The sequence below is a fragment of the Hemitrygon akajei genome, chromosome 9, assembly GCF_048418815.1.
Source record: "Hemitrygon akajei chromosome 9, sHemAka1.3, whole genome shotgun sequence".
NCBI lineage: Eukaryota > Metazoa > Chordata > Chondrichthyes > Myliobatiformes > Dasyatidae > Hemitrygon > Hemitrygon akajei.
In genome coordinates, this window is record NC_133132.1 from 165,770,597 (window position 1) to 165,787,665 (window position 17,069).

General features: G+C 41.3%; 1 protein-coding gene across 1 annotated transcript in view; it reads right to left on the minus strand.

Annotated features, from left to right (window-relative positions):
- Positions 1 to 17,069, minus strand: part of frk (fyn-related Src family tyrosine kinase) — a 130,211-nt gene that overhangs the window by 111,966 nt on the left and 1,176 nt on the right. The window lies entirely within an intron of this gene.

Sequence of the window (17,069 nt, forward strand, 5' to 3'; positions counted from 1 at the left end):
CCACTAAACAAAAATTCACAACTTTGATTTGAAAAAGTTCATGCTTGTTTAGTCTGATCAAATTCTTTGAAAAAGTAACAGAAAGATGGGAAAAGATTACTAAAGTGGGTGTGATATTTACAGTGCCATATGGTGTAAGCGACTGTGGTCTTTCCATGACTGTGATTGTTCTTGGCAAATTTTTTCTACAGAAGTGGTTTGCCATTACCTTCTTCTGGGCAGTGTCTTTACAAGACGGGTGACCCCAGTCATTATCAATAATCTTCAGAAATTATCTGGCTGGCGTCTGTGGCCACATAACCAGGACGTGATATGCATCAGCTGCTCACACAACCATCCACCACCTGCTCCCATGGCTTCACACACCCCTGATCGGGGACTAAGCAAGTGCGACACCTTGCCCTACGTGTTTCATAATTTCCATAAAGTAGCTTAGACTCAGGAATTAGAAGTGACTCAATAATATGGATGCTGCCATTTTTGCAGTACAGGTAATCTTGAAGGAAAATGAAATAAAATTAATGAATTTAAATGAGACACAGGCACAAAGTGATCTAGGGATAAAGACAGACCAATGAAGGTACAGACATAAATTAGTGAATGAAAGAATATGCTAAAAAGATTAGAGGCTATTGAATTTTCAAATACTGTATATTAAAGATTAAACATCAGCTTTATTTATGATATGTACATTGAAACATAGAGTGAAATGCATCATTTGTGTCAAATCAATTCAGTGAGTATTGTGCTAGGCAGCCACCCTTCCAGCACCAACATAGCCTACTCACAACGCACGAATCCTAACCGTAGGACTAGCCTGGCGCCTAGATCGATTGAAGCTTGCTCCTAGTTTAGGTGGACAGGCTCTGAAACTCCTCTGCATGGGGGAAAGGTCACAAAAATGCGATAGCAAGGCGGGAGGAGAAAAGAAGATCTCAATCGATTCAATGAACCAAATGTGAGCTCCTATTCTGTAGCGTAACGCTTTAGAGTGCTACTGACCCAGGTTCAACACTGCAGCAGTCTAGAAGGAGTTTGTACATTCTCCCCATGACCGTTTAGGTTTCCTTCAAGTGCTCTGGTTCTCTCAAATCAAGGGTGTATGAGTTAGTAAGCTGTGGGTATACTGTGTTGGCATTTGAAACATAATGACACCTGAGGGTTGCCCCAGCACAATCTTTGGACTTTGTTGGTCATTGACACAAACAGTGCATTTCCCTGTATTCTTCAATGTACATGTGACAAATAAAGCTAATCCTTAGGCTTCACAACTCTGCCATCACAGTCACATATCAGTCCACACTAGGGCTGAAGCAGGCTCATTGATTTCTGAAACATGCTGTCTTATACTGGCTGCTTTTAATCCTAGATTCCAGTCTCCCCTCCATGGGCTCTGTCTATACTTCCTGCCTCAGTAAGGCAGCCAGCTTCACCCAATCCAAACATTTTCCCTTCTCCCCTCTCCCATTTGGCAGAGGAAACAAAGGTCGACACTACTCCTCACAGGCTACCTCGTTCTGAGTCTGCCCCTTATCCTCCACCTACACGGCACCTTCTCTGTAAATGTTTCATGTATTCTGCACTCTGATATTGTGTTACACCGCACTATCTCAGATGGGTGGCAGGGTGGAGATGCATCTCTACTAAAGGAGGTGTAAGGCACTCCTTCCCTCCGCTAGCCTGCAGGTCTCCCCTGGACAAGGTGTAGCACCTGCTTAGCCCCCCGATCGTATGAGCAGCTGGTACATATCACAAGTCCTGGTTATGTGACCACTGATGCCAGGCAGACAATCTCAGAAAAGTATTGATAATGGCTGGGGCCACCCATCTTGTAAAGACATTGCCCAGAAGAAGGCAGTGACAAACCACTTCAGTAGAAAAATTTGACAAGAACAATCATGGTCAAGACCATGATCGACCAGGCACTTAATGAATGAATGAACCTCAATCACTTGTGTAACGATTTGATCTAGAACATAAAACATACTTTAGGGCATTACAGCACAGTACAGGCTTGTCACCTGTGATATTGTGCTGACTCTATGATTGATCCAAGCCTTCCCTCCTCTGTATTTCTACCATCTATGTGCCTATCTATGAGTTTCTTACATGAACCTTGGCAGTGTGGAGGATCAGAGGGATCTTGGGGTCCAAGTCCATAGGACGCTCAAATCTGCTGTGCAGGTTGACTCTGTGGTTAAGAAAGCATACAGTACATCGGTCTTCATCAATCGTGGGATCGAGTTTAGGAGCCAAGAGGTAATATTGCAGCTATATAGGACCCTGGCCAGACCCCACGTGGAGAACTGTGCTCAGTTCTGGTCGCCTCACTACAGGAAGCATGTGGAAACCATAGAAAGGGTGCGGAGGAGATTTGCAAGGATGTTGCCTGGATTGGGGAGCATGCCTTATGAGAATAGGTTGAGTGAACTCGGCCTTTTTTCCTTGGAGCGACAGAGAATGAGAGGTGACCTGATAGAGGTGTATTAGATGATGAGAGGCATGGATCAAGATCACAAGACAAAGGAGCAGAAGTAGGCCATTCGGCCCATCGAGTCTGCTCTGCTACTCCACCATGAGCTAAACTATTCTCCCGTCTAGTTCCAATTTCCGGCTTTTTTCCCATCTCCCTTGATACCCTGACTAATTAGATACCTATCAATCTCCTCCTTAAAAACCCTCAATGATTGGGCCTCCACAGCCGTATGTGGCAACGAATTCCATAAATCCACGACCCTCTGGCTGAAAAAATTTCTCTTCATCGGTGTTTTAAATGGGTGCCCTCTAATTCTAAGACTGTGACCTCTTGTCCTGGACTCACCCACCAAGGGAAACAACCTTTCCACATCTACTCTGTCCAACCCTTTCAACATTCAAAATGTTTCTGTGAGATTCTTCTATACTCTAATGAATACAATCCAAGAGTCGATCATGTGGATAGTCAGAAGCTTTTTCCCAGGGCTGAAATGGCTAGCACAACAGGGCACGGTTTTAAGGTGCTTGGAAATAGGCACAGAGGAGATGTCAGGGGTAAGTTTTTATGCAGAGAGTGGTGAGTGCGTGGAATGGGCTGCTGGTGACGGTGGTGGAGGCGGATACAATAGGGTCTTTTAAGAGACTCCTGGACAGGTACATGGTGTTTAGAAAAATAGAGGGCTATGGGTAACCCTCGGTAATTTCTAAAGTAAGGACATGTTCGGCACAGCTTTGTGGGCTGAAGGGCCTGTATTGAGCTGTAGGTTTTCTGTGTTCTATGTTCTATGAACCTGCTGTATCTACATGAACAGTGGCAGTACAAAGTTTCCACTGTACCTCGGTACATATGACATTAATAAAATAATTTCAATTTCAGTTCAAATATCTGCATTTTTAAATCAGGTTTGGAAATAGATTCTACATGGACAATTTCTATTTCATAAAACCTGTTTCAATTTTGGCTCATTTTGAAGTTTAACTTTGGCATTGAATTTGTACGTCCAAGTGTCGATCCCCGGAATCATTTGGGCTTTGAGAAAACAAGAACCTACTCATTGTATAGCTACACACACAAAATACTGAAGGAATTCAGCAGGTCAGGCAGCATCTCTGAGAATGAAAGAATAGTCGACGTTTCGGGCTGAGACCCTTCATCAGGCTTGGAAAGGAAGGGGGGAAGAAGCCAGAAACTCAGTGAATGGCTCCCCCATGTCACCAACACAGTCTTCAGGAATTTGAACCTACCTTTTGCAAATCAATATTATCCATCAACAAGAGTATATTTCGCCTCTTTCCGTGTTACCATTATCATATAGTCATAGAGAAAAAAGACAGAAACAAGCACTTCAGCCCACTGAGTGCATGCCGACCATCAACACCCATTTACACTAACCCTCTACTCACCACTCTACACCTGTTTTGTGTGTTAATTTAGGCAAGGAAAACTTCTGCCCATCAGAGTTGTTCATCCTTCGTAACACCCCCATCCTTCTAGGAATTTTCACCAAAGGGGAAAATTAACTAATACAGAGTCTTACAGAATTACAGAATCTAACAAAATACAGAAAGGTTTTTTTTAACTACAGAGCAATACAGATATACATTCAACTTAGCATCTAGATAAACAGTCAGCGATTACATTGTCACTTCCTTTAATATGTTGTATCTGAATATCAAACTCTTGCAGCATCAGACTCCAACTTAATAACCTCCTGTTTTTATTTTTCATGTTAGCTAGGAATACCAAAGGGTTGTGATCTGTATAAACAATTAAGGGTCTCTGTGCTGAACAAATGTACACTTCAAAATGTTGTATTGCCAAAACAAGTGCCAACAATTCCTTTTCCACGGTGGGAGGGCAATATCTTTATCCTTTGCACATTCCCATCAACTACCAGCTTACACACAGTGGGCAATTTACCCAACTACCTGCAGGATGTGGAGGAAAATGGGAGCACCCAGAGGAAATCCACACAGCATCGAACAGGGGTTCCTAACCTGGAGTCCACAGACCCCTCGTGAGTCCATGGACTTGGGTGGGAAAAAAATTTACATCTTCATTTTCTGTAACCTCTAACATTCTTTAGCATTCTCTCAATTATGAATGCATTACTATATCACAAATGTGTTTTTAACATTTTGTTAACTGTATTTCAATATAATTGGTTTATTTTGTAATCCTATGTATTTTATTTTATATATTTCAAAAGATTATTCTGAGAAGAATTCCATAGTACTGCCAAAGAGGTCCATGGCATAAAAAGGTTGAGAAGCCCTGGTACAGAGCATGCAAATTCCAAACAGGTAACATGTAGTATTAAACTAAAGCAGATCAGCAAATGGTCCATGGCGTGTATTTAATATTTCAGTAATATTTGAGTAATATTGTAAATGTATTGTTTGATTAAGCATTCCTGTTTATTTAAATAATTAATTATGGGCTATATATAAAAGTATGTGAATGGCATACGCCATCATGACACCATGTCATACATGCGAGCCTCGCTTAAAGTAAAATCAAAAATAAGGTGTGCATCTCTCAGGCTCCCTTGTTTTTATGTCGATTAATTTACGTTTTGGAGTTTAAAAACGTAACAGTTCTTAATCCCCCATTCTCTTTTACAGACACAGAGTCATAGCAAAGTACAACACGGAAACAGGTTCTTCGGCCCATCTAGTCCATGGCGAACCATTTAAACTGCCTACTCCCATCGACCTGCACCGGGAACATAGCTCTCTATGCCCCTACTATCCATGTACCTATCCAAACCTCTCTTAGATGTTGAAATCAAGCTCACATGTACCACTTGTGCTGGCAGCTCGTTCCACACTGTCACCACCCTCTGAATGAAGAAGCTTCCCCTCGTGGTCTCCTTAAACTTTTCAGCTTTCACCCTTAACCCATGACCTCTAGTTATAGTTCCACCCTACCTCACTGGAAAAAGCCTGCTTGCATTTTCCCTTTTTATACTTCTCATAATTTTGAATACCTCTATCAAATCTCCTCTCAATCCTCTACTTTCCAAGGAATAAAATCCTAACCTACTTAATCTTTCCTTAAAACTCAGTTCCTCCAGTCCAGCAACGTCCTTGTTAATTTTCTCTTGCTCTTTCAACCTTGATAACATTTTTCCTTATCAAATTAAATCTGTTGATCATTGCAATAATTTCAATGACCTTTCAACAACAGCTTCTCTGAAAATGAGTTCCAGATTTTCTACTATGGTTCCTGATACAAGCTGCTCCCTGGTTTCATTGCCATGGGCTTACTCTAATTTTGAAAACTTTGCCCACTTCTTCCACATCCCCAGATTAAAGGGAACAGTTTCTCATAGTTACTCTATCAAATACCTTCAATATTTAAAGACGTTAATCCTGATAACTTTCTCAAACAAGGAAGAAATACAAGCTGAATTTTTGCAACACGACCTCATTGCACCTTTTAAAACCCATAACAATACGATGAATTTCTACTGAGTTCCTTAGAAACCTGTTTTCCTTGCCTAATATTGGCTAATATAAGTCTGTCCAACCTCTTGTTGTAACTCACGTCCACTAAACCAGACAGCATCCTGCTAAACATCTTCTGCATGCTCTCCAAAAGCTTCAACATCCTGCCTATTGTGGGTGACTAGAACTGTATGCAATGGTCCAGATGTGGTCCAACCAGAGTTCTATAATAAATCTGCAACATAACCACTTGACTTTTGAACTCACATAACCTCTTGAGTTTTGAACTAATGTCAAAACACTGAAGTTTAATTTTAGAACTGCTGTTGCTAGGTGATTTTACTTTGGGTCACGACTGGCAGAAACTTTCAGAAAGTAAACTGCTTTTTTATTCAAAGTCAAAGGAATTCGGAAATCTTTTATAAATCAGAAATACTCTGCAAGCTTTAAATGTGTGTTAAGAACTATTTGTCTAAATTTAAATGAGTATCATTAAAAATAAAATAAACTGCCCTTCATTAACTGAAGGTATCTCCACCTTGGTAGGGAGGGGGAGCCTTAGCACTCTAGTGGTGAGTATTGGCATCTAGACGTCGCCGCAGGCACTGGGCATGGCAGTAAGTTGGTTTGAAAAGAGTAAGTGGATTCAGTACCACCTCTCTATAGTGAGGGTGCACGTAGATACCTATATTGGATAGGGATTAAAATCTTCTTTTGAGTTTTGCGGAGAGTGAACCCAATACCATCACAGGCACCATGATAGTGTATCGGTTAGCATGACACTATTACAGCTCGGGACATCGGAGATTGGAGCTCAGTTCCAATGTCGTCTGTAAGGAGGCTGTACATCCTCCCACGAACCTGTGGGTTTCCTCCAGGTGCTCCTCTTTCATCCCACAGTCCAAAGAGGTACCAGTTGCCAGGTTAACTACTCATTGTAAACTGTCCCGTGATTAGGCTAGGAGTGAATTGGTGGGTTGCTCTTGGCTTGGCTCAACGCTGTATCTCTAAATAAATAAACACCCGATTCACCAAATGATTTCTATATTATAGCTATAATATCTTTAATGTAAATTAATGTCCAATCTCATATTCTTCCCAATGTTTCCCTGGTTAATTTCCCCAAGGGCTGTAGCTACTGTATCTTTGATATATTACTTTATAGAATGTATCTTATTGCTACTAATACACCACAATCAAAGTCTGAATCCTCGCCCGTGATTACTCAAATGACAAAGTTGTGTAGTTCATCTTGTGACATGGTGTTTCACTGATTAGGAACAACATTCCCTCCTTTTTTTTTACGGCTGCGTATTTTTCCTTGGCCTGAAAAGAGCACGGTGCTTTAATAAAATATTATAAAAAAGGTCATTCCAACGGCGCGGCAACAAAGGCTACGTGCATGGGAGCAGTTCCGTTACCGCGTGGCCGTGCACCTGCAGTGGTATAGAGGGAGCAGTGATAAAGAGCGCAGTTCCTTCAGTCTGAAATAGAAGTCAGCATAACTGCTGTAATTTGTTTCACAATCATTTCCTGGCCAGCTTCAGGCCCAAAGCATTCAGTCAAATAAATCACAATTGAATTAAGGAGCACGGCAACAGACAAAGCAAACTTGCAGATGCGGCCAATGCGCTAATGGCATTTTCAAATGCTCGGGCACTCTTTGATGTGGTCTCACTACCTTGTTTACTTTATCATAATTAAATCAAAAGGAAAAGGCAAGCACTATTTCTCACAGGTGTAGCCCCATATGGCAATAACTCCGCAGAGAGACTATTAGTATCTTGCGACCAGCTGGTGCATGCAGCATCTAGAATTGGGAACACATTAATCACTTTTAACAGGCTTGTGCTGAAATCAAAACTGAAGCTATTAGCATTTTCAGATGAGGTTACCAGGGAAATTGTCTGAAGCATATCACAAACTTACTTTATCAACATTTCAAATATGTATTGCTGTAACTGTTGAAAAATGAATCAGAAACTGAATACTAGGAACCAAAAGCAAATAAAAACGTACAACAGAACATTTGATAACTCATAAGCACGAGAAAGTCTGCAGATGCAGGAAATCCAAAGCAATACACATAAAATGCTGGAGGATCTCGGCAGGTCAGGCAGCAACTGCGGTCGACTACGGTCGTGAGTAAACAGTCGACGTTTTGGGCCAAGACCCTCCTTCAGGACTGGAAAGGAAGGGGGAAGATGTCAGAAAAAAAATGTTGGGGGGAGGGAAAGAAGCTAGCTGGAAGGTGATAGGTGAAGCCAGGTGGGTGGAAAAGGTCAAGGATGGTAGAAGGAGAAATCTGATAGACGAGGAGAGTGGACCACAGGAGAAGGGAAAGAGGAGGGGATCCAGGGGATAGTCATAGGCAGGTGAGCGGAGGAAATAGGTCAGTTTAGGTAACAGCAGAACAGGGGAAGGGGAGAAATTGTTTACTGGAAGAAGAAATTGATATTCATACCATCAGGTTGGAGGCTATCTTCTCCACCCATGAGTAGGCCATGAGTCGACACATCAGAACGGGAATGGGGATTGGAATTAAAATGTTTGGCCACTGGGAAGTCCCACTTGGGGCGGTTGGTGCAGAGGTGCTTGACAAAGCAGTCTCCCAACTTACAACATTTCTCACCAAAGCAGAGGAGATAACTTAGTTCATTTACTTGATAACTTGGTCTACTTTGAACCCCTAAATCAGGCACCTTTTTTTCTTGCATTCCTTTACATCCATAAGTCTGAACATACTGCTAATCACTTTGCTACTCAGTCTTTGCCATTCCTTTCGGTTTATCAGATGCATGGAGAGGGAGAATTTGCAACATGGGTAGTAGTGTTATAAGTGGACGTTCCTCTACTTCAGGGCTTCCAACCTTTTCATGCCATGGAACAATACCATTAAGAAAGGGGTCCATGAACTCCAGGTTGGGAACCCTTGCTCTATTCTGAGGCTGTGCCTCCAATTCCATCCTCTCCATGTTTACTATACCCGGTCCTTTCAATATTCAATAGGTTTCAATAAGATCCTCAGAGAACCACAGAATTATCAGCAATGATTTCTCTTCCATGTCCTGACTTCTGATAGCCTCATAGAATTATTTTAGCCCTTCCTATGTCATATTTACATACTTCCCCTCGTTGACAACAAAAGTGTCTCGCTTTTCCCATTTCTGGTTTAAATATTTCCCGGCAGTCACCCACCGCCATTCCTTTACCCCAGCAAAACCTGGAATGGTCAGACTTTCGGCTGATACCTCCCTTGTGTGGCTTGTGTCCCTTGGTGATGGAGCATCTGTGAATATGTAACAATACTGAAGGCTCTGCATTGCTATAAATTGCTGTTTCTATTATATGCATCCCCTAATCATTTTATTTATTTATTGAGATAAAGTACGGAACAAGCCCTTCCGGCCCTTTGAGCCGTGTTGCCCAGCAACCTTCAGTTTAACACTGGCCTAATCACAGAATGAGTTATAATGACTAACCTACCAACCGGTATGTGTTTGGGAGGTAACTGGAGCACCTGGAGGAAACTCTTTAATAGTAAAGTTCATAGTACATGATTTCATATTGTGTATGGCTTTCTAGATAAGGAGATGGGTAAACAGCAAAGAGGAGAGGTAAAGACATGCCTCTTGGACTGGACAGACATGATGTTACACCATGATTTATGTTGTTTCTATTGATGGTTAATGCAAACAACGGTTTCCAGTTTAAGTTGGTGCTGGTGAATCTCAGCGACTTCTGGCTGGTGGCCGATGAAACAAAGAAAACAACTAAGTACTTTGTTAAGCACTATTCTGGCAAATGATAATCGCAAGCAATAGTCTGTAACTTCCCTTTGGACCTGGCGCCAATTCGATGTGGCAAAACTGAGGCAAGGCGAGACAGCAATCCCATCGCCGAGAGCGAGGAAGACCCAAGGTTTCAAAGTCCAAAGCTTCAAAGTACATTTATTATCAAAAATCGATCATTTATACAACCTTGAAATTTGTTTACTTATAGGCAGCCAGAAAGCAAGAAACCCAAAAGAACCCAATTAAAGAAAAAATGAACACTCATACCTGATGTGCAGAGAAAGCTTTGATCAATTTAAGCACCGCGCCAAAAGAGGTAGTGGGGTCCAGGCATATCGAAGCAGCTGAACTAGTGTTTGAACATCGGGCCAGATTGAAAAGGCCAGGGCATTGGGGCCTGAGGTGAGGGACAGCCCGGTTCTGCTCACTGCTCCACTCTGCACTGAACTGAGGCTCTGGGGACGGACTCTCTTTGTGGACTTCAGTTCAGAACACTATCTACTGGCGTTTATTGCTTGCAGGATTTGTTTTTTTTCTCTCTGCACACTGGGTGTTTGATGATCTTTTTTTAATAGGTTCAACTGGGTTTCTTTGTTTCGTGGCCGTCTGCTAGGAGACAAACCTCAAAGTTGCATAATGTACTCATGAACATTTTTTTAATATCTATTTTGGGGTCCTCTTAATGTATCACATATACAGTATGATGAATCCAGAAAGACTGCAGGGATATGATAAACAGGTCTATGGATAAGGAACAGATAATAGCAAATGATATCGAATATCATTTGTTTTCAAGCAATACGAAAGAAAACCTACTAAAAAGTGAAGCATGATTGCAAGAATCAGTTTGATATGAACCACAAATTGTGAGAGATGTCAGCCACAGCACATGCCAGTGGAGCTAGTTAAAGATGTCCCAATTTGATATAAATATTTGGAGGGCTTTCTAACTGGCTGCATCACTGTCTGGTATGGGGGAATTGGGGAGGGTCATGGGGGGTGGTTACTGTATAGAATCAAAATAAGCTGCAGAGAGTTGTAAAATTAGTCAGCTCCATCATGGGCACTAGCCTCTGTAGTATCCAGGACATCTTCAAGGAATGATGCCTCAGAAAGTTGGCATCCATCATTCAGGATCCCTAACACCCAGGACATGCCCTGTTCTCATTACCATCAGGGAGGAGGTACAGGAGCTTGATGGCACACACTCAATGATTCAGGAACAGCTTCTTCCCTTTGCTATCAAATATCTAAATAGACGTTGAACCCATTTTCTCACGTTTTGCACTACTTATTCAATTTCACCTTTTTAATATGTATACAGTATATTTCTTACTGTAATTTACAGCTTTTTATTATTACGCATTTCATTGTATTGCTGCAGCAAAGTAAACAAATTTTATGACATATTGTGGTGATATTAAACCTAATTCTGATTCTGATTATGAAATATTGCTTCACTTTTTGCACTTGCTATTTCTATTTTTCATATTTCTTGATGTAATTTATACTAAGTATTTTTACATTTTACACTTGAAACACCCTGGTTTCCTTGGCTACATAAATCTCCGGAAGATAACCTCCAGTCCCGCCAAACCCGTGAGATTGAGGAGCGCTCGATCCCACCCCAAACCCCGGTTTGTGTGGATGTTGTGTCCTTGCTACAAATTAATGCTACGAAATAACAGACAGTACACTTCATGCGATTAAAGGAACTCTATTTATGAATCTTAATTAAAGGGTTAGTAAAGAATAACTAAAAGAAAAGAGCCCATTCTAATTAAACGGTTAGATGTGCACAAGCTGGAGTTCATCATGAACTTCTCTGTCACTTGCGTGCTGGGCCATCGGTCAACGTGAAAGCACACACTATCTTCCGAACTTCATTTGCAATCCATCCTGATCAAATGGGTCTCCCACTGGATCGTATGCTATGACCGGTTCTCCCCAGTGTCCTCTCTCTTCATCTCCTCTCAGACAAAAGCCCAAGACCTACCTTATCGTCCCTCACCAAGAAAACCTCCCGCTGACTAGATGGCATCCATTCCACATCATCCCTTATCTTCAACAATAACCCAAACAGGCTGAAAGCAGAACAGACTGCTCTTACAGAGCTGCTAAATGAAATACCTACAGCATTGCAGTAAAGACGTGAACCAGGGCATTACACACTGTACTACTGCTGCAAAACAATGAAATTCATGAACGTATGTTAATCCTGATTCTGACAAGTACAAAAGGAAGTAGTTACTTGATCTTACAGATTACTTTAAATTACCCATTGTTGCCCATCTATTAAGGGATTATGATGCAGTATAGCTTCATTGGGATGTTCCCAAGAATAGAGCACTGGACTTTAAGAAAGAAACTAAGGATATTTTAAAAGTGAACACACAAAATGTTGGAGGAACTCAGCAAGTCAGGCAGCATCTATGAAAATGAATGAACAGTCAATATTTTGAGCTGAGACCCTTAAGAGGGTGGCTTGTGAGCATAGCGGTTGGCACAAGGGACACGGGTTCAATTCCCGTCACTGCCTGTAGGGAATTTGTACCTTTTCCCCATGACTGTGTGGGTTTCCTCCGAGTGCTCCAGTTTCCTTCCACAGTCCAAAGGTAGATTAATCGGTCATTGTAAATTGTCCCATGATTAGTCTAGGGTTAAATCTGGGGATGCTGGGTGTCGTGGCTCAAAAGGCCAGAAGGGCCATCTGCATCTCAATAAATAAATAAATAAATGTTTTCAATGAATATGTAAAACTTATTCTGGTGAAAGTACAAAAATTTATAATACAGGCAGTCACTGGGTTATGAAGGAGTTCCGTTCCTGAGTCCTTCTTTAAGTCAAGTTTGTACGTAAGTTGGAATAGATACATCCGGTATTATTTAGTGTCAGTTAGTCAAACGTTTGTCTTAGTATATAGTATATATTTTATCTTTCTATGCATATAAAACACTAAAGAAACATATGTATTTCAATAATTAAATCACTGCATTGCTTAGTAATAATTGTAACTTCCATTGGGGCAGGGCCTTTCACATGCTCCATTATTCTGACTTTATCCTTTAAAATTGTTCCGATCATTGACCGACTGTAGCCTAACGCTTTTCCAATGACCGATGGCATTTCATCTCTTTCCGATGGCTTTATTATTTCCACTTTATTTTCAATCATGATCATTTTCCGTCAACAGAACAGAAACACCACGGATTCAGCAGCAGCTGCGGGCGGCGGGACCGAGCTCCACCAGGTCCTAAAGTCCACCACACTGAATTCCCTGGGTCCTAAAGTCCACCGCACTGAGACAGGTTAAATGGGACAAGTGGGGGTAGTGCTGACTGGAAAAGGGGGGGTGGGGTTCAGCGTGAATCTTGCTAAGGAAAATTTAAGCCAATTACACACTCAACACAGTGTCAACGGCAATGACTTAAAATGGCGGACGGCGTCGTGATATGACTTAAAATGGTGGACAGCGTTCTCCTTCCTCGGTTCATAAGTACGAGTTGTTCGTAAGTCAGATGTTCGTAACTCAGGGATTGCCTGTAGTCATCAAATGTATTAAAGAGGTCTTTTTGAAAAGAAAAAGCAAACAAGCATGGCATTTACTGCCATAACTAATTGTCAAAGTAATTTAGGTGCTTTCATTAAAAGACCTGCTTCAATGAGGTCATCTGAAATGGAAAGTCAGCAGAAGAGAGGAATTGACTTATAAGCACATACTGGGGAAGCTGAATGTTGACTGTTTCTTTTCTGTGTTTGATCTAACTCACAAAGCCTCACAAACCAATACAAATTGGCCAGCATTTTGAAATTGTATTTGTTTTTTTTAACTTTCCATTAGAACGTAATCCATATCCTCTGTGTTACAAACATCTGACTTATCCACTCCTCAAACGTATGAACAAGTGTCTAGGGACGAAAATGTTTTTAAGCTGATTATAGAATCACGTACTACATTGAGCACAGGACTTGATGTGTCTGCACTTGCCCATCCCCCTGCCCCGGTACACCTTCTCTGCCACCTGTCCCACACCCCTCTCACGACGCTCTACCCTCATCATTCCCAACATTCTTTGCTCCCACCAGATTTACAAACTCTGTCTCCGCTCCACGTTGATAAATACAGTATTGTACAAACGCCCCAGGCACCTAGTTACATATATATGTGTGCCAAAGACTTTTGCATGTTACTGTATTTAGAGATACAGCACAGAACAGGCCCTTCCAGCCCAACGAGCCTCACCTAATCACAGGACAATTTACAATATCTAATTAACCTACTAACTGGCAATCCTTTAGAATGTGGGGGGAAACCGGGGCACCCTGAGGAAAGCTCGGGCATTCACAAGCAGTACATACAAGCGTTTGGAGCTGAACTCCAAACTCCGATGCACTGAGCTCTTACAGCTTTCTCTTTCCTGAGGAATCAATATGTGAGATGATTCCTGGCAACTTTATCAACACATTCTAGTTTGCTTTCTGAAATCATGGAAGGATTTCAAATAGTTTTATAAGCCATTTATGAAAGGGGTTCCAAGCTGAAATAAAGTGAAGACTTTATCCCTCATAAGACATATCTAACGTGAGAGACAAATGACACGATAAAACAGGACATACTAAAGCAGTCCCACTTATATTAATCGCTGGCTGGTGGAGTCGTGGGATCTGCACTGGACTTCGAGGTGAATGGTCCTGGGTTCAAATATGGCTGGCTCCTTGCCAGATGTACTGGGCCGAGCATCGATCTAGAAACTCAGCCACGTAAAAAAAAAGAGAAAAAAAATGCTAACAAAATGGCAAGGTTGCCACCCAATGCGTCTTAAGGCGTGGAGAGGAACTCCAAAATTTAAACTGCCCTTGCAAAGTAAGTGTTTACTTTTATTATAGAAATGAAAGGGGGAATAAAGGTTTCAGAAGTTGTATTCAAGGGTTTATTGTATCGTTTCAAACCACAGATGAACAGAAAATCTATTGTAACCTGCGCCATCCCCATATACCTGGCAGAAAATTCAAAACTACTTTCAGTCGAGGGAATTCAGATGCCACCAAGGTTCCTCAAAGTTTTTTTTTACAACTGTGCAGACCAGCTATTGTTCTGAGCAGGATTTTTTCTCTACACAGCCTGAAAACTGTACAGCACTTTAAACGAGCTGCCAGTCCAAGTGGTGGATGCGAGCTCGATTTCACCGCTTAGGGGAAGTTTGGATGGATACATGGATGGCAAGGATATGGAGATCTATGGTCCAGGTGCAGGTAGATGGAACTAGGCAGCTTAAATGGTTTGGCAAGGACTAGATGGGCCAAAGGACCTGTTTCTGTGCTGTATTTTTCTATGACTCTGTGACTCCAGCTTTTGTAATATGCATACAGTGAATATTTAGAATGGAAATTTAAAACTAGTGTACTTTGAATTTTATTTATTAATTAAAGGATATATCAAATAAAATCATTCATGTTTCATAAACTTTTTTTAATTTCAGCTGATCAGCAACAAAGCCTATGTGTGGGAGCATTTCAGTAACTGTGCAGCCACACACACATGCAGCTAACGGTTGCTGCATATGATGATTTAATTTAACCATATAACCATATAACAATTACAGCACGGAAACAGGAAACATCTCAGCTCTTCCAGTCCATGCCGAACGCTTACTCTCACCTAGCCCCACCGACCTGCACTCAGACCATTGCCCTCCATTCCTTTCCTGTCCATATACCTAACCAATTTTACTTTAAATGACAATATCAAACCTGCCTCTACCACTTCTACTGGAAGCTCATTCCACACAGCTACCACTCTCTGAGTAAAGAAATTCCCCCTCGTGTTACCCCTAAACTTTTGCTCCCTAACTCTCAACTCATGTCCTCTTGTTTGAATCTTCCCTATTCTCAATGGAAAAAGCCTATCCACGTCAACTCTATCTATCCCCCTCATAATTTTAAATACCTCTATCAAGTCCCCCCCTCAACCTTCTATGCTCCAAAGAATAAAGACCTAACTTGTTCTCTGTACTCTGTAATCTTCTCTGTACTCTCTCTATTTTGTTGACATCTTTCCTATAACTCGGTGATCAATAAAATAAAAATCATATGAATTTTTCTATTTTTAGATTTGGTGACATAATTAACGCTGGAATTATTTCACAACTCTGAGCATATATTCCAAATTTTCTCCTGCTGACAGATTTAGAATCCATCTTTACACCTGGCTTTGACCTTTGCCAGTTAATCTCGTCTGTATGTCATAAAATGTCATCGACGTCTTTGTTTACTTTCCATAGTTATTCTGGCTCAAGTATTTGGGCATTTAAAAAAGAACTATGTAAACACAAGAGATTGTGCAGGAGCTGGAAATGTAGAGCAACACAGTCGACACGGAACACTATAAATCAAAAGCTAAACCTGAATCACATCCACTCAGTGGCCAGTTCATTAGGCACTTCTGTACACCTGTACATCTGCTCATTAATGCAAATATCTGATCCGCCATCATGTGGCATCACCTCAGCGCATAAACGCACGCAGACACGGCCAGGAGTTTCAGTTGCTGTTCAGACCAAACATCAGAATGGGGAAGAAATGTAATATAAGTAATTTTCTCTGTGGAATGATTGTTGGTGCCATACGGGGAGGTTTGAGTATCTCAGAAACTGCAAATCTCCTGGGATTTTCATGCACAGTAAATGGTGCGAAAAGCAAAAAAAAAAAATAATCACCTATTGAGTGGCAGTTCTGTGGGCAAAAACACCTTGTTAACAAGAGAGACCAGAGGAGAATGGCCAGACTGGTTCAAGCTGACAGGAATGCGACAGTAACTCAAATAATCATGCTTTACAGCAGTGGTGTGCAAAAGAGCATCTCTGAACGTACAACATGTCAACCCTTGAAGTGGATGGGCTACAGCAGCAGAAGGCCATGAACATACACTCATTAGCCGCTGTATAGGGTACAGAAGGTACCTAATGAAGTAGCCATTGAATGTATACCATCTTAATGAGATTACCAGTAAGTGTTTTTATGAAATTAATGTCACCACATTTTTCAAGTGGATATTCTATAAGTTACTTAGCATCAGGCTAAGATGACAAAAACAGCAAACAAATCCTCAGCAAACATTAATATATTTGTGTATCATTGTTAATTTAAATTACCCACAAAATATCAGTGGCCTGCAACAATAGTATTCAATCCATAAGAGCATAAAACATATCAGGAGAATTAGGCCATTCGGCCTGCTGAGCCTGCTCCACCATTCCAACATGGCTGATTTATTAACCCCCTCAACCCCATTCTCCTCCCTTCTCCCAGTAACCTTTGACGCCCTTACCAATCAAGAGCCATACATTGTTT